Source organism: Hemicordylus capensis, chromosome 2 (assembly GCF_027244095.1).
Source record: "Hemicordylus capensis ecotype Gifberg chromosome 2, rHemCap1.1.pri, whole genome shotgun sequence".
Taxonomy (NCBI): Eukaryota; Metazoa; Chordata; class Lepidosauria; order Squamata; family Cordylidae; genus Hemicordylus; species Hemicordylus capensis.
The window spans coordinates 322,225,632-322,249,138 of record NC_069658.1 but is presented as its reverse complement, the minus strand read 5'-3'; the positions used below and the strand labels follow the sequence as shown (position 1 = coordinate 322,249,138).

Sequence of the window (23,507 nt, the reverse complement as noted above, 5' to 3'; positions counted from 1 at the left end):
GCGTCCAGTAGGAGTGCCATGCCCAGAAGTAATCCCAAGCACCAAACCTCTGCTTCAAGGTGAGCACAACCTTGTCTAAAACAATGTTAAGCAATTCAACATACTCAGGATAATTTAATGGAGATTACATATGCCTTAAGGGTTATGTGATTCCAAATATGCACTTAAAAAACAACAACTTTTAAACCACATCCGTGAGCTTCTGGAGCAAAAGAGGAGACCATGCAAGATTGAAATCAACCCTGAGCTCACTCTTATGGTAGACGTGCTGTAAGATGGTTTGTGCTGTCTTTCACCATCATTTTCAAAGCCACTCTGAAAAGCAATGTGTTTGGAGTGTAAACTACTACTGCCACCTAAACATTCTGTCTGGAGATGCAGCAACCATTTGTGATGATCGTAGCAAAGGAGAAAGATTGCAGGGAGTGAATGGGGAAGCTGATGGCCATGTGAACTGTCCATCTAATTCCCCAAATTAAACTGCCTCGAAGCAGCCGCAAAGTAGATTTGCTCCTCAAATACCCCGAAGCATAAAGCCATGTGTGAAAAACCTCCAGGAGGGTGTGCATTATGTTGAAAATTGTACTCCAAATGGAAGGATGTCTAATATTCTGTGGCATTTGGGCTTTTTCTGCAGGCCATTTCTTGCTTTCTTTCAAGATTATTTGGGAGTTCCAGGAATTGCTATATCTCAAGAGAGAGAAATCACAAGAAATTCTCAGAATTAGTATTATTCATTTTTATTTTTATTTCCAGCCTTCCATTACCCTCAGGCCTCCAGATGAGTAACTGCAGCTGCATATGATTCCGATAAATAGGCTGAGGAAACAACAAAGAGATTGCATTTAAATGTTGATTCAGCACACATATTTTACCTGATTTTTTTAAAAAAATCCTGCCGGTGATAAAGGAATACATTCCAGCAGATCCAGCAGCAATAGCAATAGCACTTACATTTATATACTGCTCTATAGCTGGAAGCTCTCTAAGCGGTTTACAATGATATAGCATATTACCCCCCAACATTCTGGGTACTCATTTTACCGACCTCGGAAGGATGGAAGGCTGAGTTAACCTTGAGCCCTTGGTCAGGATCAAACTTGCAACCTTCTGGTTACAGGGCGGCAGTTTTACCACTGCACCACCAGGGGCCCAGGTGTGGTGATGGTCTCTCTGCCTGCCTCTACCTTGATAGTGGACTTGCATTAATGGGTTTATCACTATCGCATGAGTTGCTTTCCTGGGATCTCCTTAGACAGTGGTTATACAGAACACTCATTTGTTTTCCATGGAGGCAAACTGCTGTGCCTGCTCCATAGTTACCAAGTTCCACAGTACAGTACCAATCTTCTTTAAAGCCATTTAATCATGATGCAATGTTAGCAGTGCAGTGCTAGATTTTAATGTGGTCCGATTTTTGCAACAAAAGTTGACATTGGGCTGTGTGTGAAAATGTCTCCAATGGCGCTGCACCACTACCCCAATCTTCTTTGACTTCCACTGGGATGGGGTGAGGGGAAGCCTTTCCATTAACCAGGTTGACAGACTCTGCCTTATTATGTTGCACAAACAGGTTCATTGTCTGCCAATGCTGCATGGCAGGACTTTTGCTATGATCGTGCTCTAGTCATGTGTTCATTGCACTTAACTAATTGGGGCACAATGCAGATGGAGATATTATTTATTTATTATTATTTATTCTATTTCTATATCACCCTTCCAAAAATGGCTCAGGGCAGTTTGCAGAGTGAAATAATAAATAAATAAGATGGATCCCTGTCCCCAAAGGGCTCACAATCTAAAAGAAACATAAGATAGACACCAGCAATAGTCACTGGAGGTACTGTGCTGGGGGTGGAATTTTATTTATTTATATAACATATCTTTATACCGCCCAAAACGTACATCTCTGGGCAGTGTACAACAAGATAAAAACAAAAATAAAACATTAGTTAAAAACAAAAACAAGAAATTTAAAAACAAGCAATTTAAAACACAACAATTTAAAATTTTAAAACAATATTCTAAAAACATTAAAACAAAACAATATCAGTTAAAAGCCTGGGTGAACAGATGCATCCTTAAACACTTTTTAAAAGTTGTCAGAGATGGGGAGGCTCTTATTTCACTAGGGAGCGCATTCCAAAGCCCTGGGGCAGCAACGGAGAAGGCCCATCCCTGAGTAGCCACCAGACGAGCCGGTGGCAAATGCAGACGGACCTCTCCTGATGATCTCAATAGGCGGTGGGGTTCATGAGGAGGAAGACATTCTCTTAAATACCCAGGCCCCAAGCTGTTTAGGGCTTTATAGGTAATGACCAACACCTTGTATTTTGCCTGGAAACATATTGGCAGCCAGTGTAACTCCTTCAATACAAGAGTAATATGGTCTCTCCTAGATGACCCAGAGATCAACCTGGCTGCCACATTCTGGACCAACTGTAGCTTCTGGACTATGTACAAGGGCAGCCCCACATAGAGCGCAGTGCAGTGATCCAGTCTCGAGGTTACCAGCAGATGTACCACTGTTTTGAGGTCGTCTGTCTCAAGAAATGGACACAGCTGGTGTAACAGCCAAAGCTGATAAAAGGCACTTCTGGCCACCACTTCAACTTGGGAAACCAGGGAGAGGCTCGGATTCAGAAACCCCTAGACTGTGTACCTGTTCTTTCTGGGGAAGTGTGACCCCCATCCAATTCAGGCAGATCAAAATCATCTCCCGAGTTCCGACCCCGCACAATGAGTACCTCTGTCTTATCTGGATCCAGTCTCAGTTTGTTATCCCTCATCCAGCCCATTACCGCCTCCAGGCAGGCATTTAGGGAGGTTATGTCTTCTCCCAATGATGCTGACAGGGAGAAATAGATTTGGGTGTCATCAGCATTCTGATAGCACCCTGCACCAAATCGCCTGATGATCTCTCCCAGTGGTTTCATGTAGATGTTAAACAATATCGGAGATAATACGGAACCCTGAGGCACACCATACAAGAGTTTAGATTTTGAAGAACAGCAGTTTCCAAGGGACACCATCTGGAACCAGCCCAAGAGGTAGGAGCGGAACCACCGCAGAGCAGTGCCACCCACCCCATACCCCCTCAGCCGCTCCAGAAGGATACTATGGTCAATAGTATCAAAAGCCACTGAGAGGTCCAAAAGGACCAACAGAGTCACACTTCCTCTGTCCATTCCAAATTGGAGATCATCCATCAGGCCAACCAAGGCAGTCTCCACCCCATAGCCAGCCTGGAAGCCAGTTTGAAATGGGTCAAGATAATCCATTTCTTCTAAGACTATCTGGAGCTGGGAGGCCACCGCTGTCGTAAAAGTGCCGGGCTTAGCCAGACGCAGCCAGAAGCATAAGGAGAATAACAAACTGCTATGGGAATAAATTGTCCAAACCAGTCCGTCAATCCGAAATTCAACAAGGTCCAAAGCGAAATCCAGAGGCAAGGTCAGTCAGTCCAAGGTCTAAACACTTTCAAGGAAAAACACAGAAACACAGCCAAGTAGCAGGGAAGAAACTGTTGTTGCTATCAGCAGGGAAGTTCTGTTACAGGCGTTTTAAATAGGCTGAGCCCCCTGGTGCTGTCAATTAAGAGTTGCTGAGTGCTCTTGTTGTCTTTTGGATCAGCGCCTCTCCACAGCTGGGATTGGTTGCACCTCCTCCACAAGAGCTGCCTCACCTGTCTGTAATTCTTCTTCTATTCCCTGTACGGCAGACCCACTCTCCTTAGCAAGCTCTGGTCCTTGCCCACCCTCATCTGCTGTTTGCTCTGTCTCAATCTCCAACTCCTCTTCGGAGTCTTCCAGCATGCCCATGACAACCACCCTCTCAATTACCTTGCCCAGCCACGGAAGGTTGGAGACAGGCCTGTAGTTGCTCAGCTCTGAGGGATCCGAGGTAGGCTTCTTCAGAAGTTGTCTAATAATTGCCTCCTTAAGACTAGCAGGCATCCTACCTTCCCGCATTTATAATCTCTACCAGGCCTTCTACAACAACCCCCCTGCCAGATAGTATAAGCCATGTCAGGCAAGGGTCAAGAGAAGAGGACAGGTATTGGGCTGCACCGTTCCAATCAGCTTGTCCACATCCTCAGGAGTCACAAACTGGAACTGATCCAGCCTAACCACGTAAGAGGAGTTGCTGGATACCTCCACATCAGAAGACACTGAAGTAATTGTGGAGACGGAGTCTAAGTTGGCCCGGACACGAGAGATTTCCCCCACAAATAATTCATTAAACACATCACAGTAGGTAATCAATGGTTCCAGATTCCGATTCAAGGAATCTGGATAGGGCCACATGGATAGGGCCAGTTACTCAGATATGCATTCACATGCAAATCCCATTGCAAGCCATGCTGTTCAATAGCAATGTAGGCAACATCCATATTCACATGTACATTCCATGCTGTGCTACTGTCACAACACATCCAAACGTGCATTTTCTTCCACATTCTGCTCCTACTATCAACTAAACACAACAGGATGGGGTAGAAAGCATTAGCCTGATTGCCTTGGCACTGAGGATATGTTTTCTCTTCCGTGACACTGGTTCCATTGCAAACCGCTTCATACACTTCCACAAAGAGATGCAAAAAATCAGCAAGAAGGGGTGCATTTTATTGGGGATGAAAATGTCCATTAAATTTTACTCCCCATTTTTGACTTGGCACTAAATATGTCTGTGTCCATCATAAGTGGGCAGCCCAGTTTCCAGGCTCCAGCAAATGATGACAGGATGCTTTAAAAGGGTTAGGGGGTAACCTGGACCTATATATTCCTGAAAATCTGTACTGCAGGAGCCTGCATATGGAAGCAGAAGCAGTACAAAGGAACTTCTACAGCAAGCCAAAGGAAGGGAAATGAAGTCTCTGTAGCCGGCAACAGTTCTTCTGGCTGGAAAAGGCAAATGTGTTTTTATGGGGACAGCATTATCTCACTTGCTCAGTGAACTCCCTCAGGCCGATAAGGATCTTGCTTCTTCCTGTAGTCGACCAGGCGTCACACAATAGTGTGAACCCCCGGCTCTGCTGGGAAGAACATTGTTACTAAAGGAGAAACAGACACACGCACACAAAACAAAGATCCCAGCCTGACTTGGACTAAGTAAACCAGAGTTGTTTATGGACGTCAGTGCTTCCGAATGGGTGTCTAAAATACGGAGAGAAAGGAGGGCACAATGAGGAATTGTTCCATGTTTACTGGTGTCCATTCCTTTCAGGATGTGAAGATCTCATTAATTACAGCAAACCACCCCACATTTTCAGTTGTTAAGTTGGGAGGAATGCTGCTTGGTTACTGGTCATCCTTTGATATGTGCAAGAGAGACAGACATCTTGGAAAGGAGGCCCAAATTAAAGTATCTCCATCAGAGAGATAATGAAAAGATTTTTGTAGCGAACCTCTACACAGATATGCTGGATCGGGAACTGAGTCTCTATGACAAAGGAAATTATTTAGGGGAATTAGTAAAGGAAAGAAAGAATTAGAAAATGGCTTACACAACCAATTTAGTTAGCATACATCATTCCTCATGCAGGCAGGTTGGTTTAAAAGCAGGCAAGTCTCCTTTATTCCCATATTATGTAATACACAATAAATGGGATTTTCACATCTTTTTTTTTTTTTTTTAAATATCCAGGCATTTTTCAAAAGACTGAAATCAGTAATAAAGTAACAGTTTAAAGGCTGCATAGAAAGCACAAATTAACATGGTTATGAACAATAGCTCTTATGTCTCCCCATCCACTGGAAGAAGTAGAAACCATACTGTGGAGCCTATAAAAGGAATTTCAGCTGCAAAATGAAGGTCAGACTTTGCGGTCTACAGAATAGGCACACACCTGCATCCTGCACTCTATGCCTAGAGGAAATTGCTCAGTCCTCCAGCTGTGTGCCATAGTTCTGGATGCAACAGCTTAACACAGACTGTGTGTATGGATATAATGCAGTTGTCTTTAATGGGGATTAGATAGGGATAGAGCAGTATATAAAGTTCCTCGGGTCCAAAAACAGTTCCCTCAAATTTAAGCTTTGGAGTCCTCTCAAAGATGAGTGTGAGTGACATTGTTCAGATCTTCATTTGGAGGGTTCTGAGATTTCTGGGCTGCTAAGACACCTCCATTGCACTTGAGTCTACTGCAGTGCACAGTGGGGACATGAGAGAAGTGGTTGCATCAGAGTGACTACTACTGCAAGGTCTCAGCTGGCAAGATTTCAATTCCAGCAGATTCTTCAGGAAACATGCCCACTGCTCCCCACTGAAAAGCTTCAGTCACCTAAGCCTTGGATGAATCAGCCAGGTTATATGTGTGTGTGAGCAAGACAGCTAACACAGCATATTAGAGGGTAATATTAACGTCCTCTTGCCAGACTCCGACCCCCTGTTCTGGCACCCTGCCACTGAGAACAGAAAATGAGCCTCATCCAACTGCTGCTTAGATCCAGAGGCACTCTTACCCCCAGACGTCCGGGGCCTCCACATCCCCTGGGCCCCTCCCCAAATCCCTTTTGGTCTGTCCCAGGTGGTGTGGGCATGTTAAAAATGTGTTAAAAATACCAGGAGGTGATTCTCACGCGCAGCAGAAACCAGGCGAAGGGAGCCCAGCCCGGTGTCTGCTGCTCGTGTGCAGCAATGAGGGCCGCATGGCTCCCGGTGGCAGCTTGGCGGCAAGCCCACCTAAATACCCCCCCCTTAAATGAGGTTAACGTTAACCCTGTTTTCCTGGTCATGTGTCTGCTGTGGCTGCTTGCAGTCGCAGCGGACACACTTGGGGAGGGGGGGATCCCAGGAATGCACCATGCACCTGCAGTTCCCGGGTTCCCGGGGGTGGGACTCTTCTCTTTGCCAGACCCCCGGAGCTGCCAAGTTGTGGCTGGGTGCAGGAGAGCTGGAGCAAAGCCGTGGCTCATCTGGGCAGGCGATCTGCCCGCTAGAGGAGGGTTCCGTGATTGTCTGCAGGGAGAGTGGGTCAGTTCTGCTCTCCCCACGAAACCCCTTTCGGCTCCACACACTGATCATGTGTAGAGCCTTTGTGTGAGAGAGGCCTCTCCAAAGGCCTTTAGGTCCAAGCTCCAAAATTACCTAGGTGCACCTCTGCTTAGACCACTTCTTTGCATCCTAATCAGGGGCGTAGCAAGGTTGGAGTGGGCCCAGAGTCAAGATTTTATAATGCCTCCCCCCACACTGAAGCTCGACTCATGAAGTAAAGAAATCTTAAATGAGGCTGAATAGTGGTAACAAAAAGCATATATCTATATCTATATCACCTATGTTCCACAATAGAGCATCATCCTAAATTATTTTTTAAAAGTTTTTGTAAATTGTGGACAATGCAAGTCATTTAATGGTACTAGAGAAAGACATGCTGTTCTGGTAGCTCCAGGTCTTAACACTCACATCACTTTCGGAGGATGAATACAACTGAAGGAAGCCCGGGCGGGTGCACAGCTGGGGGAGTCAGTTATGTGACATGTCTCTGGGGGCCCCCCCTAAGGCAGTGGGCCCCCAGACAACTGTCTCCCCTTGCCCTATTATAGTTACGCCCCTGATCCTAATTTTGATGACCTTTGGTTAACACTGGTTTCTGCCAGCTCCTGAATAGATTTTCTTCAGCAAGACCTCACAAGCTAAATTCTTTTCAAATGTCCCTGTTTGTCTTCCTACCCACTTTAGCTACAAATGCAAACACCACTGTTATCCTTGGGTATTTGTATCTTGGAACACATGAAGGCATCTCAACAAATGGTGCATATCTGCCAGTTAGCTTTAGATCATGGTCTTGAATGCCATAAAGGTAGGAGAATCCCCACCCCCCCACCACAAACTTCCTTAAACTGGACCAAAAGAAAGCTGCTGAGATAGCTCTGAGGAACAGCTGTGTTTAGCAGATTACCTGTTGAAACTTGTGATGTTCCTTGGCATTAGCAAGCTTGGTTTAATCTCCGCTCCTTTTGGCTCTCTGGGAGCACTCTCACCTTTCCATATTCAGTGAGTAGAACACTCATAATGTGTCAGACTCTTGCCAAAGAAAAAAGACATGCTTTGTTCCCGAGAACAGGCCCAGGAGGACAAATAGACTTGCGTTTGTATTTTATTCATGTTTGTACTGATTTATTACTACCTTTTATTTTCTTTGACAAACAGAAATTAATGCAGATGCAACCTGAGTTTACATTTTGACACAGAAAAAAGAAATAATAATCTGATATTTCACACACACACATAAAATAATGTCAAACTCGTACTGGTAACATGAACGGGAACTGGAATAGCTCCAATCAGGCATGCAGCTATAATAAGTGCAGGTAGTACAGCGGCACACAGGTTGCCAATGCCCAGGGACCACCAGCCTGCCCCCCTTTGCTGGGCTGTGAAATGGTCTCATGACATCACCACAGCAGCACCAGTTCTCACTGGGACGAGGTAATGTGCTTGTGCCAGTGTGGCAATATAATTAGACTGCAATGTGACCTGGCAAAGCAGTGGCAGCTGAGTGGCTGGGGCCACCAAAAATCTCACTCCTGGGTGTTGCTATGCCCCTGGATCCAACGCTGTATTGTGGTTAAATTGAGCACTCCAATAACTTTCATGAAATTCAAGCTTCCCACAAACATGCTAAGGCTGCAGTCCTATGCACACTTACCTGGCAGCGGGGTGTGTGTGTGTGTGTGTGTGTGAGAATCCCATTGAATATGCTGGAGCTTCCTTTTGAGTAAATGTGCATGGGATTTGGCTTTCCTTTCCTTCTCTGAATCTTTGTGGTTGTGCCATAGTTGGGATGAGAGGTGGCTGTCTGTGATCTTCCCATAACTTCACTGACCGCCCCATGGGATTTTTGCCTTGATCTTCATATGTGAGTGACTGAGAATGAGCAGGATTGCAAACTTTAATCATTCCCTGAGTAAAAAAGTGATGCTTTTCCTGTCATGATGTTGAAGTGAAAGGAAACCTGTTTTTACTTGTTCTATTTCTTCTATCAAGGAGCAGACTTAGGAGCCCTGTCACTAAAATATGCCCAAACCCTAAGAGGACACCTGCACCTTCACAGGGTGCATAGAACAGAAAATTACACCCAGTATAGATGTTCCTATCAAGGCAAGTCTGAGGAAAATCTCTCTTCTAAACAACTGATACAGGTTCAGGAACCTTCCTTTTCAGGCTCTACAGACAGGGCTGTTACTCCAAATCTCCTCCGGAAGAGAGTGTGCGCACCCACACACCAGCAAAACTTAGACCAAAGTCCATTTGAGATCCTTGGAAGCACTCCACACACAAACCGGGCTTTGTCTTCTGAATTCTAACTTATCTCGATGTATTTCCGGGTTTTAAAAATGCTGGTGTTAAGTGGGTTTTTCTGAAAACGCTGGAGCAAATAGGGAGAGGCACTGATGTAGAATCATTAATATGAGAAGAGGTAAACAGTCTTTAGGAATGCAGATATAGGCTTTAGAAATCTCTCCCCTCACCCCATTGGCTAGGATGAAAACACGGAGGCATGCAATGTGAACCTGTAATAAAATAAAACCTGAGAGCAGAGGGGAGGGGCTGCTTCCCTCAATACCGTGAGTGTAATTTGAAGTGGCTTCACTCAACATTTACCCCGCAGCATGAAGCCATGTGTGAATAACTCCCAGGCAATGTAGATTAGGCATTTGAGAAATGCACATGCTACTAGATTACATGTGGTTAGAGAAACAATAGAGAAAGCCTCCTGGGTCTGCATTTCCATGCTAGAACCTGTGCAATGGAACAAGAGACACTGGCACAGCTTGCTACTAAGATGGAAAAAGTAAACAATATCCAAGCACTACTGGCTTCGCAGAAATGTAAAGCGTTTTGTCCCAAGAGAAAAGGTAAATGGAAGTACAGTACATGGCCAATTAACAACTGTAATTACCTGGAAGTGACTGTAGCATTCTTTGGCAGCAATCCTAAACACACTTAGTGGGCAGTAAGCCTTGTTAAACACAGGGCTTGCTTCTGAGTAGACATCTATAGGATTGTACTCTAGTCTTAATCTCAAGGACCCTGATCCATCTTAATTACAATCTCTTCACCCCATCTGCAATAGGAGTGAAATTGTGCCTTTCCATCAACACACTAAAATGCTTGACCAGGAATTATTTCCAGGCAGGGAAGAAAGCTAATGTAGCCAAGCAACTCAGCAGAATCTCACAGAATCTTACTACAGTGGGCAAACACACTGAAAATACCACCAAGAGGCCTGTTTGTATTCTGTTTTTAAGTGAAGCTAAGCTAATGTTTGCTGTGAGAAGGGGAACTAGGAAAAGCACTAGTTATGTATTTATAAAACATATTAGTGTCTCCATTCCAAACCCTAAGTGCACAATAAAAGGTATAAAATCACATTTCTCTTTAAAAGCAAAGCAAAACTGACATTTAAAACTAGCTCAGGCTGTCTGTGGAATATGATGATGATGGTGATTGATGAAGAATATCAAAAGTCTCCCTAAATGAAAACACCCTAAACTGTGCAGAAAATAAAGAGAACCAATATGTTGTATTCCACAGAGAAGCTGCGATATAACCATGAAAAATCTGCCTGATCCATGCCTTCATAGTGCTAACCTTTCTGAATACAGAGCAAAGGAGCAGAAGTACAAATGTTACTTGTATATGTTCACCTTCTTCCGCCTGGATGCTTTCCAGATTAGCCACTCAAAAGTGGCTAAATTATGTATGTATGTATGTATGTATTTATTTATTACACTTTTATACCGCCCCCCACACGTGTCTCTGGGCGGTTCACAATGATAAAACAGTTAAAACACATATAAAACCACATAAAAACAATTAAAAACTAACAATTTAAAACTAACAATTTAAAAATCAATCACAGAATTAAAACCTATACAGTGAGGGAAATAAGTATTTGATCCCCTGCTGATTTTGTCTGTTTGCCCTCTGATACAGAAATGACCAGGCTATAATTGGAATGGTAGGTTTATTGTAGCTGTGAGAGACAGAATAACAACAAACAAACCCTCAAAAGCCCAGTGCCCAAAAGTCAGCGATGGATTTGCATTGTAGTGAGGGAAATAAGTATTCGATCCCTTCACAAAAGATGTCTTAGTACTTGGTGGCAAAACCCTTGTTGGCAATCACAGAGGTCAGACGTTTCTTGTAGTTGGCCACCAGGTTTGCACACAACTCAGGAGGGATGTTGTCCCACTCCTCTTTGCAGATCCTCTCCAAGTCAGAAAGGTTTCGAGGCTGATGTTTGGCAACCCGAACCTTCAGCTCCCTCCACAGATTTTCTATGGGATTAAGGTCTGGAAACTGGCTGGGCCACTCCAGGACCTTCATGTGCTTCTTCTTGAGCCACTCCTTTGTTGCCTTGGCTGTGTGTTTGGGTCATTGTCATGCTGGAATACCCATCCACGACCCATTCTCAATGCCCTGGCTGAGGGAAGGAGGTGCTCACCCAAGATCTGACGGTACATGGTCCCGTCCATCGTCCCTTCGATGCGGTGAAGGCGTCCTGTCCCCTTAGCAGAAAAACACCCCCAAAGCATAATGTGTCCACCTCCATGTTTGACGGTGGGGATGGTGTTCTTGGGCTCATAGGCAGCATTCCTCCTCCTCCACACACGGCAAGTTGAGTTGATGCCAAAGAGCTCGATTTGGTCTCATCTGACCACAACACTTTCGCCCAGTTCTCCTCTGGATCATTCAGATGTGCATTGGCAAACTGCAGACGGGCCTGTACATGTGCTGCCTTGAGCAGGGGGACCTTGCGGGCACTGCAAGATTTCAGTCCTTCACGGCGTAGTGTGTTACCAATTGTTTTCTTGGTGACTATGGTTCCAGCTGCCCTGAGATCATTGACAAGTTCCCCCCCTTGTAGTTCTGGGCTGCTTTGTCACCATTCTCATGATCATTGCAACTCCACGAGGTGAGATCTTGCATGGAGCCCCAGACTGAGGGAGATTGACAGTTATTTTGTTTCTTCCATTTGCGAGTTATCGTGCCAACTGTAGTCACCTTCTCACCAAGCTGCTTGGTGATAGTCTTGTAGCCCAGTCCAGCCTTGTGCAGGTCTACAACCTTGTCCCTGACATCCTTCGACAGCTCTTTGGTCTTGGGCATGGTGGTGAGTTTGGAAGCTGAGTGATTGCTTGCTCTATGGACAGGTGTCTTTTATACAGGTACGGTAACAAGCTGGGATTAGGAGCACTCCCTTACAGAGGGTGTTCCTCATCTCAGCTTGTTACCTGCATATAGTGAAAAGACACCTGGGAGCCTGAAATCTTGCTGGTTGATAGGGGATCGAATACTTATTTCCCTCACTACAATGCAAATCCATCGCTGACTTTTGGGCACTGGGCTTTTGAGGGTTTGTTTGTTGTTATTCTGTCTCTCACAGCTACAATAAACCTACCATTCCAATTATAGCCTGGTCATTTCTGTGTCAGAGGGCAAACAGACAAAATCAGCAGGTGATCAAATACTTATTTCCCTCACTGTACATTATTAAGAAGCTGAAAAGGCCTGAGTAAAAAGATGGGGTTTTAAATATTTTATTTAATATTTATTTATTTAATAATATTTAATATTTTAATTAATATTTAAATGCCTCGTTCAGGCAAATCGCAGTCAAAACATAAAATCTGAAGGGGGAGCAGTCTCGCGAAAACTAACAACCAGGAAAAACAACACCTTTTTAATGCCGGATAAACGATGTCATAGCTGGAGGTTACCAGCAGATGTACCACTGTTTTGAGGTCATCTGTCTCAAGAAACGGACGTAGCTGGCGTATCAGCCGAAGCTGATAGAAGGCCACTGCCTCAACCTGGGACACCAGGGAGAGGCTTGGATCCAGAAGCACCCTCAAACTGCATAGCTGTTCTTTCTGGGGAAGTGTGACCCCATCCAGAACAGGCAGATCAAAATTGTCTCAATTGTTTTGACCCCGCACAATGAATACCTCTGTCTTATCTGGATTCAGTCTCCATTTGTTATCCCTCATCCAGCCCATTCCTGACTCCAGGCAGGAATTTAGGGAGGTTATGCCCTCTCCCGATGATGCTGACATGGAGAAATAGATTTGAGTGTCATCAGCATACTGGTAACACCCTGCACCAAATCTCCTGATGATCTCTCCCAGCGGTTTCATGTAGATGCTAAACAACATTGGAGACAATACGGAGCCCTGAGGGACACCATACAAAAGTTCAGATTTTGAAGAACAGCAGTCTCCAAGGGACAACATCTGGAACCTGCCCAAGAGGTAGGAGCGGAACCACTGCAGAGCAGTACCTCTCACCACCAATCCCCTCAGACGCTCCAGAAGGATACTATGGTCGATAGTATCAAAAGCTTCCAAGAGGTCCAAAAGGACCAACAGAGTCACACTTCCTGTCAATTCCCTGTTGGAGATTATCCATCAGGCCAACCAAGGCTATCTCCACCCCATAGCCAGCCCGGAAGCCAGTTTGAAATGGGTCTAGATAATCCGTTTCTTCCAAGACCGTCTGGAGCTGGGAGGCCACCACCCTCTCAATTACCTTGCCCAGCTACGGAAGGTTGGAGACAGGCCTGTAGTTACTCAGTCCTGAGGGATCCAAGGTAGGCTTCTTCAGAAGCGGTCTAATGATTGCCTCCTTAAGCAGAGGTGTAACTAGGGAAAATGGCGCCTAGGGCAAGCACTGAAATTGCGCCCCCGCTCCCCCGCCTCCAAACATCTAACACCCATCTTTCAGAAAACTTGTCTTTGATCATAATATTAGCTCCAAAAGAAAGAAAGAAAGAAAGAAAGAGAAAGAAAGAGCAGCTTACCAGGAGGAACTATAAAGAAGAGATATCCTTGGTTCATGGCTTATAAGGTTCTTTCCAGGCAAATGTGATTTTGACTAATTTATTGCTAGTCCTGCACTACTACAACCTTCAACCTATTTGCCTTTCCCCAATGTATCAGAAAGCCTTTATTATTCTTCCTGACACTTGTTGTGCAATGAATGCTTACCACATTATCTTGCCTGCAAAGCAGACTGTTTTAAAATAATTCAGGATGTTATTCACAGTGTTGAGGCAGCACCATCTTGTGAAGTTGTTGCAAGTTTAAACAGCATGATGAAAAAATCTGCGTATGTCTACCTGATCATGTTTATTTAGAATTCTCTGCAAAATTGACACAGTTGGGTTGCACACTGTCAGTGCAATTTCTGTCACCTTCACCAAAGCTTATTTGACCTCTGCTTTTAAAAAGGCATTTCAGAGAGATATAGCACAGCTTTTTGCAGCAACTTTTAGAACATCTTTCATACTGCCCCCTTGCCCCCCAACTCTACACATCCTATTACCTTGAATAAATAGACCAGTTTTGTTATCTGGGAAAGAGTTGCCACCAACTTGGAAGTGACAAGGAAGACATCATATGGTACACGTTTCGTTGGATGGAATACAATGAACTAAATCTTATAGGTACTTCCTATTACAAGGCTTTTGAGATAGTATCACCACTGAGGCACACCAGTAATACTCACCCTGCATCCCATGTGAACTGGCAGAAGTAACAACTGGTGCTGATGCCAACCCAAAAATGTCGCCACAGACAAAAACTTTGACAGAGCAGCCACCCCCCGTCCTCTACCCCCCTCCCTCAGCACAAATAAAAAAGACGGGGAGTAAAATGAAGTTCTTATCTCTGCATGCATTAGAGGGGGGAGGGGAATGCATGATGGCTGGCTATCTTCTAAAAACGAAGCTATCTTCTCTGGTGGTCACTCATCATGAGCTTAAATATGCGGCGGCGGTGTGCCCACCGTGTGGCCCGTGAATGTGCCTGAGGAGGGGCGGGCGAGTGGCATTTGTAGGAGTAAAGGTGGTGGCCAGCAGCCCTGCTGCGGCGGGCGGGGAATCGCCTCCGCCGCACTGGGCTCTCTGTCCTGTATGAGCTGCTCCAAGGCAGCTCACATCTCTGCTCACTCACTCAGCCCCTGCAGCGGGGAATCACTGCCGTGGGTGCTCCTGAATGGGCTCCACTTCTGAAGGCTGCTCTCTGCTGAATGATCAGGGCGGAGTGTGTGCCGCGCGGCACCTAAAAGTAAACGGAACAGCTCCGTTTACTTTCATATGCCGCGCGGCCCATCCCAGACCCTGATCATTCAGCAGAGAGCAGCCTTCAGAAGCGGAGCCCATTCAGGAGCACCCACAGCGGCGGTGGCGATTCCCCGCTGCAGGGGCTGAGTGAGTGAGCAGAGATGTGAGCTGCCTTGGAGCCCCCCGCGCCTCTGTAATCTCTAGTTGCACCGCACGTGCTTCATTGCACACTGAGGCTGCTCGCGAGAGGGAGGGAGGCGTATGTGTTTTTGTTGCTCCGGGACAGAGGCTGCCTGGCTGCTGCGCGGGGAGAGCAAGGAGCAGAGGACTACGACAATCAAGCTGAGGACGGAGCCAGGAAAAGGAGGACGGGGAAGCTTGCTGCTTTCTCAACAACAATAAAGTGTCATTGCATTCACCCAAGAATGAAGGTGCCCGGAGCTGAGCTCGCTGGGGCACGCGGCACCATGCACGGGCTCCCCAAAGCTAAAACTAAAAATTTGGGGTGGGGTGGGGGTGGCACGGGGGTCCACATGGCACTTTGGCGCCCCCCCAAGTGGTGCCCAGGGCACGTGCCCTGCCTGCCCCCCCCCGAAGTTGCGCCTCTGCCCTTAAGACTAAGAGGCATCTTATCTTCCCTCAGAGACGCATTTATGATCTCTACCAGGCCTTCTACAACAACCGCCCTGCCAGATAGTATAAGCCATGTCAGGCAAGGGTCAAGAGGACAGGTGGTGGGCCACACTGTTCCAATCAGCTTGTCCACATCCTCAGGAGTCACAAACTGGAACTGATCCAACCTAACCGCATAAGAGGAGTCGCTGGACACCTCCACATCAGATGCTGAAGTAATTGTGGAGACGGAATCTAAGTTGGCCTGAATACGAGAGATTTCCCCCCACAAAGAATTCATTAAACATATCACAGCAGGTAATCAATGGTTCCAGATTATGATTCAAGGGAGGAGGGGCACATACTAGCCCTCTCACAACCCTGAACAACTCCACTGGACGTGAACTTGCGGATGCAATACGGGCAGAAAAGAATCGCTTCTTGCTGCACATATTGCCTGAGCATAGATCTTCAAATGAGCTCTATGTTGCAATCTGTCGGAATCAAGCTGAGTATTTCTCCACCTGTGCTCCAGTCGTCTACCTTGCCTCTTCAGCCCCCTTAGTTCTTCTGTATATCAAGGGGCCAATTTTGAAGCGGGTCGGAGAGGATGCTTAGGAGCGATCATGTCTACTGCCCCGGTGAGTTTGCTTTTCCAGTTCTCCACCAGGGCATCAACAGGATCACCAGCAGAGCCAACACTAAATCCCTCCAAGGCTACGGAACACCACCCTGATCAGAGTGAAAGACCAAAGCAAGCGTGTGACCTGTAATGTACGTCAGTCCCAAGACCACTTGAGATAGGCCTATAGTCGTCATGACTGCTATGAACTCCTGAGCCGCCCCAGACAAATTGGTCCCCAAAAGAACATTGAAGTCCCCCAGCACCACAAGCCTGGGGGACTCCAACACCAAACCCGAGACTAAGTCCGTCAGCTCAGTTATGGACTCTGTTGAGCAGTGGGGCGATCAGTACACCAACAGAAGTCCCAGTCTATCCCTGGTCCCCAAACGTAAGTACACACATTCGATATGGTCTAACAGGGATCCTGATAAGGAAGATATTATTCTTATAGACCACAGCCACTCCACCTCCCCTGCTCTTCAACAGAGTACCCTGGAGGGAGAAGCTGGGACCACACTGGGCCCCCAGCCTCTCCCAGCCAGGTCTCTGTAATACATACCAGGTATTTAGCAGGTGCAGCTTGCCAAAATATTTTCTTCTACACCGCTCTTACAGATAAATCCTGTCCTCCTTTGCACCTGGCCGCTCTGCTTTGGCCACTCTCTTCTTCTGCAGCTCCAGTCCATAAAAGAATATATGCTTAGCCCTTTTTAAGAAGCTAAGTTTCAGCTGTTTGGCAGGAAAGGGGAAATTGACTCCAGCTCCTTCTCTTATCCCTTCAGAACAGCCAGGCAACTCACAGATGGGCTACATGTACCCTGACTTGGCTACTGGATTGACAAGAGGAATTGCATGCACACCATCTGTGCATGTGTGTGATTTCCTATCCGGTTATGTTCACACATGGAGACTTGCTTTGCACATGTATGGCCCATAGCTGCAGTGAGGTGCATGTGTCTAATCACAATGCATGCATTTTTCTTTTCTGTTGATTGTTTTTCTCTTTAAATGTCTTCACCATCTAGTGTAAACAAACAGCAATCACAAGGGAGATATATACTGGAGTCGCACTTAGTAATGATCACCCCAATAGAATCCAATAAATTTAAATTTAAATATATTGCAAATTTACATAACTTTATTTTATTGTTGGACTTTTTTGGGGTGATTATTCCTTATTTAATGTAACATTTATTCATTCCTGATGATGACTTGCATTCTCACACACACACACTCATGCATTCATATATAATATTGTTTAAAAATTCATGGTAAGATGGAATTCTTTGCATGCTACTTTTATTGTTATAATAAATCAAATTATTAATAGCAAAAATAGAATCTTGGGAGTAGTCCTATAGGATTGACTGGCCAGCTTCTGTGAGGTTTGCCAAACATATGTTTGAGATGTGTGGCTCTCTGACTATCCCTCAACTAACAAAGTTGCACACCAACCCTGGACTAGGCTGCTCATGAGAACAGCTTCATAGAATCATAGCATGTTATTGCTGGAAGAGAGCTTGGAGATCTAATCCAACTGTTGGATCAGTGCAGAAATCTGCTAGAGCATCTCTGACAAATGGCCACCCAGCCTCCGTTCGAAAACCTCTAGCAAAGGAGCGCCCACCACTGTGCAAGGCAGATTGTTCCATGGTTGAAAAGCTATTACAGTTAGGAAGGAAATGCCTCCTACTGACTAGCCTATTTCTGTTTTCTGGAAGTCCAGTGTGCTGTCTTGAGATGAGAACCCTAGTTCATAAGCCTTAAAGATACGTGTGACCACACAGAACACCTGGCTGATAGGTCTACATTTTGAGCTGCTAATACAGCCTCACGATGTGTATACTCCAATCACATAAGGTGCTGCAAACTGAAGATCATTTTAGATCATGTGTTACTTCTTAATACTCTTACATGATATGGTTTTGTAAAGAATGAGAAGACAGATTTTCCCCATCATTTCAATGCATGCCTAAGGATGAAGGTTGGGTTCTAATTGTTTGTGTGAAGTTTGGATTCAGGAACATGGAATACTTGTGTGTGCAACATAATTTATTAGTTCTGATATGTTAGTATCATCTGTTCATTTAGTTAGTTCCCATTCTGTTGAGGACAGTTGCCATTTGTTGTTGTTTAGTTTGCATTTGCATTGAAGGAATGGCTTTGTCCTGATCGAAGAGTTTCCTGACATTTTAAAATATACATTTGTCATTTTTGTATACGTATTTAAGAAGGGCAACCATTCAAAACAGAGAACTACACCAGTGCCAGAGGTTTGGCAAGGATTTATGCAAGTGATGAACATGCAAACTGAGCAAGTTAAATTAGCATACCTTACTTGTACCATCCAACAGATTCCGTAGCGCCATAATTTGAAGGGTGTGGTCTTGTTAGTATAATTACAGCTTTTGAATGTGACAACCAAGAAGAAAACTGAAAGTTGGGATGAGAGAATAATGCCCTAATCAAGGCAGAAAATGGAAGACAGAAAAGAGATCTAGTGGGGAATGGAGTTTAGTCATTGTTGCACAGTCCAGGAGACCTGAAATCAGCTTCAAGATCTGTGTCCTTACAACCTTATAACATGTGTCCTTCAATGTCCTGGTGGCAGACAATTCCTCATTGGGCTCTGTGTACAGTGACAGGACACTTCCAGGGCTCCTCATGTCTGTTGGCAAGTAGACCGTCTAATGCTGGGGCAGTGGTGGTGAGGGCAGAGCATGCTGCTCAAAACCAGAGCATTGCACTAGATGCAGCATCTTCTGTAATTGCAGTTTTTTGGTGCTTACATCCACAACCCACTAAGTTCTCCCACCCATGTAATTCTTAAAGGGACAGTAGTTCACTGAGTGGTTCAGTGGATCTATCTGAGACTGATCTAACACCTTAACTATGCACTGCTAAACCTACCTATCTGTCTTGAACTAAGTTCATTAAGTGAATAAAAAGTGAATAAAATTCAAAGTATATACATGTTTAAAAGTAATCCAATCATGTTTTGCAATCGTGTGAATATGCCTGGTCTGTTGAGTATACACTGACTAGGCAAATCCTTTCAGGCCTTACAATGCATGTGATGCCTTCCATGTGGGGCTGGTCTGCCACACATCCCTGAGTATACTGCTTGTAAGTGCCTGCTGGCTTCTGGCTACTCGGGCACTTCAATTCATTCCCTGTGGACTCCCTTAAGCAGCCGCTTCATTGAAAAGATTTGGTCCACCACAACCCTGGCAGCTGTTAGCCCCAAGTGAGGCTTCTGCTCACTTGGAAAGAAAGATCCCTGAAGAGTACCAGTGCCAAGAAGTGATGACTGGAACTAATTCCTCCCCGCCCCCCACCGGCTAAGCCATTGCTTATTTATTTCACAATAACATGCGTGTAATTCCTAGCACAAAATGTGATGACTGCACAAATAATATTTACTCATGGGAGAACATTCACTCTAGTATTAGGAAGATTTCATGGATATCTCTAAGGAGGACAAGGTGGAGGAAGCATAATCTAAGCGTGATGTGTAACTGTAATCAGCTGGTCTGGCAATCACTAGCTGACTCAGTAGTGGAAACATGGCAGAATTTAGATAGTCTGTCCTGAATAGGTATCCAATGTTACTTTCTTGTTGAAACTAAGGAAACCCCTTAGTTTCATTTCCAGTCCTTTATTTCAGAATGGGTCCCGTTTGCTGCAGCTGCCATGGCACAAGCTAAAGTGGACACCACATGCAGTTTGGTGGTCCAAATTACAAGGGGAAAGACAAAGAATATACTCCAGGATTAGAATGGTTCAGAACTCATGAAGTATATAGTTACTCCTTCACACTTGTCTGTGTTCCAACACCCTGCAAATTTCCAAAAGTGGTATGTCCTATCAAGCAGCTGCCACATTGGTCCTTTACATATAGCCATCCCTGATCTGTTGCCACAAATTCCATTTTCTCCGCACCTTTTTTGCATCTAGGCTGGCAATTAGCTGACATCCCTCAGGGGCCCAGATTTTCCCAGGGGCCTTCATTTCCTGACCGAGAGGCTCTAAGCAGCTGTTCTTTAAGGTGTTCATTTCCAGTCCACATGGTGACAGAGAGGAACATAACTGAAGCCTAAACACACTGTAGTTTAAAAGCTCAGAACCTGTCAACTAGATGAAAGAAATGCAACATTGTTCTTTTTGTAACCAAAACTTTGAAGGCAAACTTGGGTTTGATTAATACATTTTGATCATGGAGCTTGCAGGTGTGAATGTTTTTCTAAGGTGAGTGTACACCAAGATACACTATAGTTGTTTCCACAACAACCTTTCAAATAATCCAAGGGCACTGATATTATGTGGCCTATTTCTGCCCCCACCAATCCCTCAGGAAGTCCTGGAGGATTGTTTTTGCTCAGAAAGGTATAACAGGCATATCCGAGGGTTGAAAAGGAAATGGGTTAGTAAGCCTGAGTTTCTTACCTACACTCATCTGTGTCTGTTCACATGATTGCACCATCTGGAGCTGTTTGCTATTCTGGTACCATCTGTGGAACAGCTTCTGATAATGGAATTCTATGAAAGATACAAACTGACACAAGGGAGGGACAGAGATTATTGTCTTCTCTTCAAGCTGGGGGCCATATAAGTCACTACGTGGCCTTTTGATGCCGCCAATATTAAGGCTATATTTCCCGTTTAGTAAACTATTCTAGGATAACTTACCCAAAAGAAGAGGGACTGCCTTGTAAAACATAGAGATTGTTGAGGCTGGAGTATAAACTGAACCAAAACTGTAAAATGTTGTCAAAGTATATCAGGGTTTAATTTAAAAAAACAAACAACAACAAAACCCACTCTAGGAGTGATACTGCCATCATGTGGCCAACCTGATGCTTTATTTTCTCACAATATTCTCTTCTGTTACCTGCATAACCGCCAATATTTATTACAGGGGGGAAAAATCTTCTTGATTCTCTTTCAATTTTTTGAATAAATGGGAAAAAAATTTCATATATAAATGAGTCTACACCAAGTCTCAAGTGACTGAACCACAAGCATGAATAAATATTTCAAATTTTTTTAATTCAGACTAGCATCAAAGCAGATCCATGGAGATTTAGATAGGAGCCCTGATCCAAAGAATGTTAGTTATGCCTAAGTCCAACTGCAATTAATGAGACTTAAGCTCATGTGGTGGTGACCTGGGACTGGGCTTTCTCTGTGGCTGCCCCGGGGCTTTGGAATATGCTCCCTGCTGATATAAGAGCATCTTCTTCTCCATTTGTTTTCAGGAAGACCCTCAAGACTTACCTGTTCCTGCAGGCTTTTAATTATAATTAATTTTAATAATTTGTTTTAATAACTATGTTATGCTGCAGTCATCCCTTGCCAACCGCGAGGATTCAATTCCTGGAAACCTCCACGATTGGTGAATTCGTAGTAGATGAGCCATTGGTTTCAATGGTAAACAGGGGGTTAGGGGAATCGTGGTCACACAACCAAAAATAAAGTTAAAAATTGAAAGAATTGCCTCAACCCCCCAAATGACCCTGATCCCTGAAATTACCCCCCCAACCCATTTTTTAAAAAAATCGCCAAGCCATGGATACTCAGGTCACAGTTGGTGAGGGTGGTCACAATTTCCCAGTCGCGGATACGCAAATCTGCTATTGGGAAAACCGCAATAGGCGAAGGACAACTGTATTGTTTTTATTGTGTTTTGTGGATTTAAATCTGTGACTTTTATATTGCTTTTGAATTTTGTACACTGCCTAGAGATGTATATATCTGGCAGTATAAAAATATGATAAAATAAATAATAAATTTATCAACACACAACTTTCTGCGTATTTGGGCCAGAGTGTCTGATTTTCAGGTTCTTTATTTGCAAATTATGGCCTGTAACAGTTTGATTGCCTACAGTGCTGAGTGCCAAAATTCACAGGGAGTAATGCTTTTAAAAATGAAATGCAAGACCCTTCTGTGTAAAACTGTTTTTGAAAATTAGATTTTAAAATTGTAGTTCTTGATATTTAATTCTGCTAGTATTTGGGAATTGTTGGTAGTGAAAAGCAAGGTGCCTATTGCATACTGCTATATTTTAGAAGGGAGAGCAGGACAAGGGAGCCAGTGTCTTCCCTGAGACTCATTAGTCCGGCTGCCCTATTGCTTTCCAACAGTGTCAGTGTCACTTCAGAAGCCAATTCAGATGCTAGAACTTCTCTTAAGTGAAATGGTTTTTGTATAAGTTGTATTGCAGTATCTTCCAAATTCCTGGGTATATTCATTAAGTCCATCAGTAGTCACATAGCCCTCATAGATCTTCTGTGCTCCCCCCACTACATGTCCAACAGCAGATGCAGGGTTGTGTGTGGATGATGCAAGTCACATGAATAAAAGCACAATGCTAGCCCACCAAGTCTCAATTTACACTGTACCTTCTAATTGCCAGCTTAGCTTTGAATACCTCCAGTTCTGCACTTAAGTGTCAGTTTGGGATTATGGATAGAAAGTCCAGTCTCATGTAGACATGCCCTTAAAGCAATAATATATAGCAATAATAAATAAACTTTGTTAGCCACCCCATAACAAATTGTTCTTTGGGCGGCTCACAACAGAGGATTAAAACACACAATTAAAAACACACAACACATTAAATAATAACAGGGAAAAAAGAAAAGAAAATACAAAAGCCAATACAAAGCAGCTTAAAAACTCTATTTAAGTTTAGTTTAATATGCACTTTCTTTACTAGGCATTGAGAATGAACACTGTGCAGCACTTCCATTATACTTGTCTAGTACTACCCCTGGGCAGGAGACATGCTAACAGATACGGCACTCTTTTGATGCTCAGGCCTGTGTGTGTCTCATTTGGCTCTCCCCTTCATGCACTTGCCTGTGCCTCTCCTATTGTTCCTTTGTCCCCCTCCCGTTTAGGTCAAAAGTTGTTTGGCACGTAAGCAGAGCCCGAGGAGGCGGGGGGCAACCGGTACACAGGAAAACGAAAAACCCCTCCCCGAACTCCTCCCTTCCTTCCCTTCCCCCGTTTTAGGAGGATGTGTCGGGGAAGTCAGAGCCTGGGACTCACTGGGGCGCAGACACAGAATACAGACCTCAGCCCCGCCCACTCGAGAACGAGAGATTCCGGCACAGAGAAAAACCGGATATCCTCACTGCGAGACCCCTCCTTGCCCACTGTGACTTTTTTTCTCACGTCACGACTTTTCTGCGC

General features: G+C 44.6%; 1 long non-coding RNA gene across 1 annotated transcript; it reads right to left on the bottom strand.

The window, feature by feature from the left end:
• Positions 1-612: 612 nt before the first annotated feature.
• LOC128345808 (uncharacterized) lies at positions 613-23,479 on the bottom strand. Its single transcript, XR_008316654.1, has 4 exons — positions 23,389-23,479; positions 22,712-22,808; positions 20,754-20,862; positions 613-819 (listed from the first exon to the last, which is right to left on the bottom strand). It is a non-coding gene; the product is annotated as an uncharacterized LOC128345808 (long non-coding RNA).
• Positions 23,480-23,507: the final 28 nt, after the last annotated feature.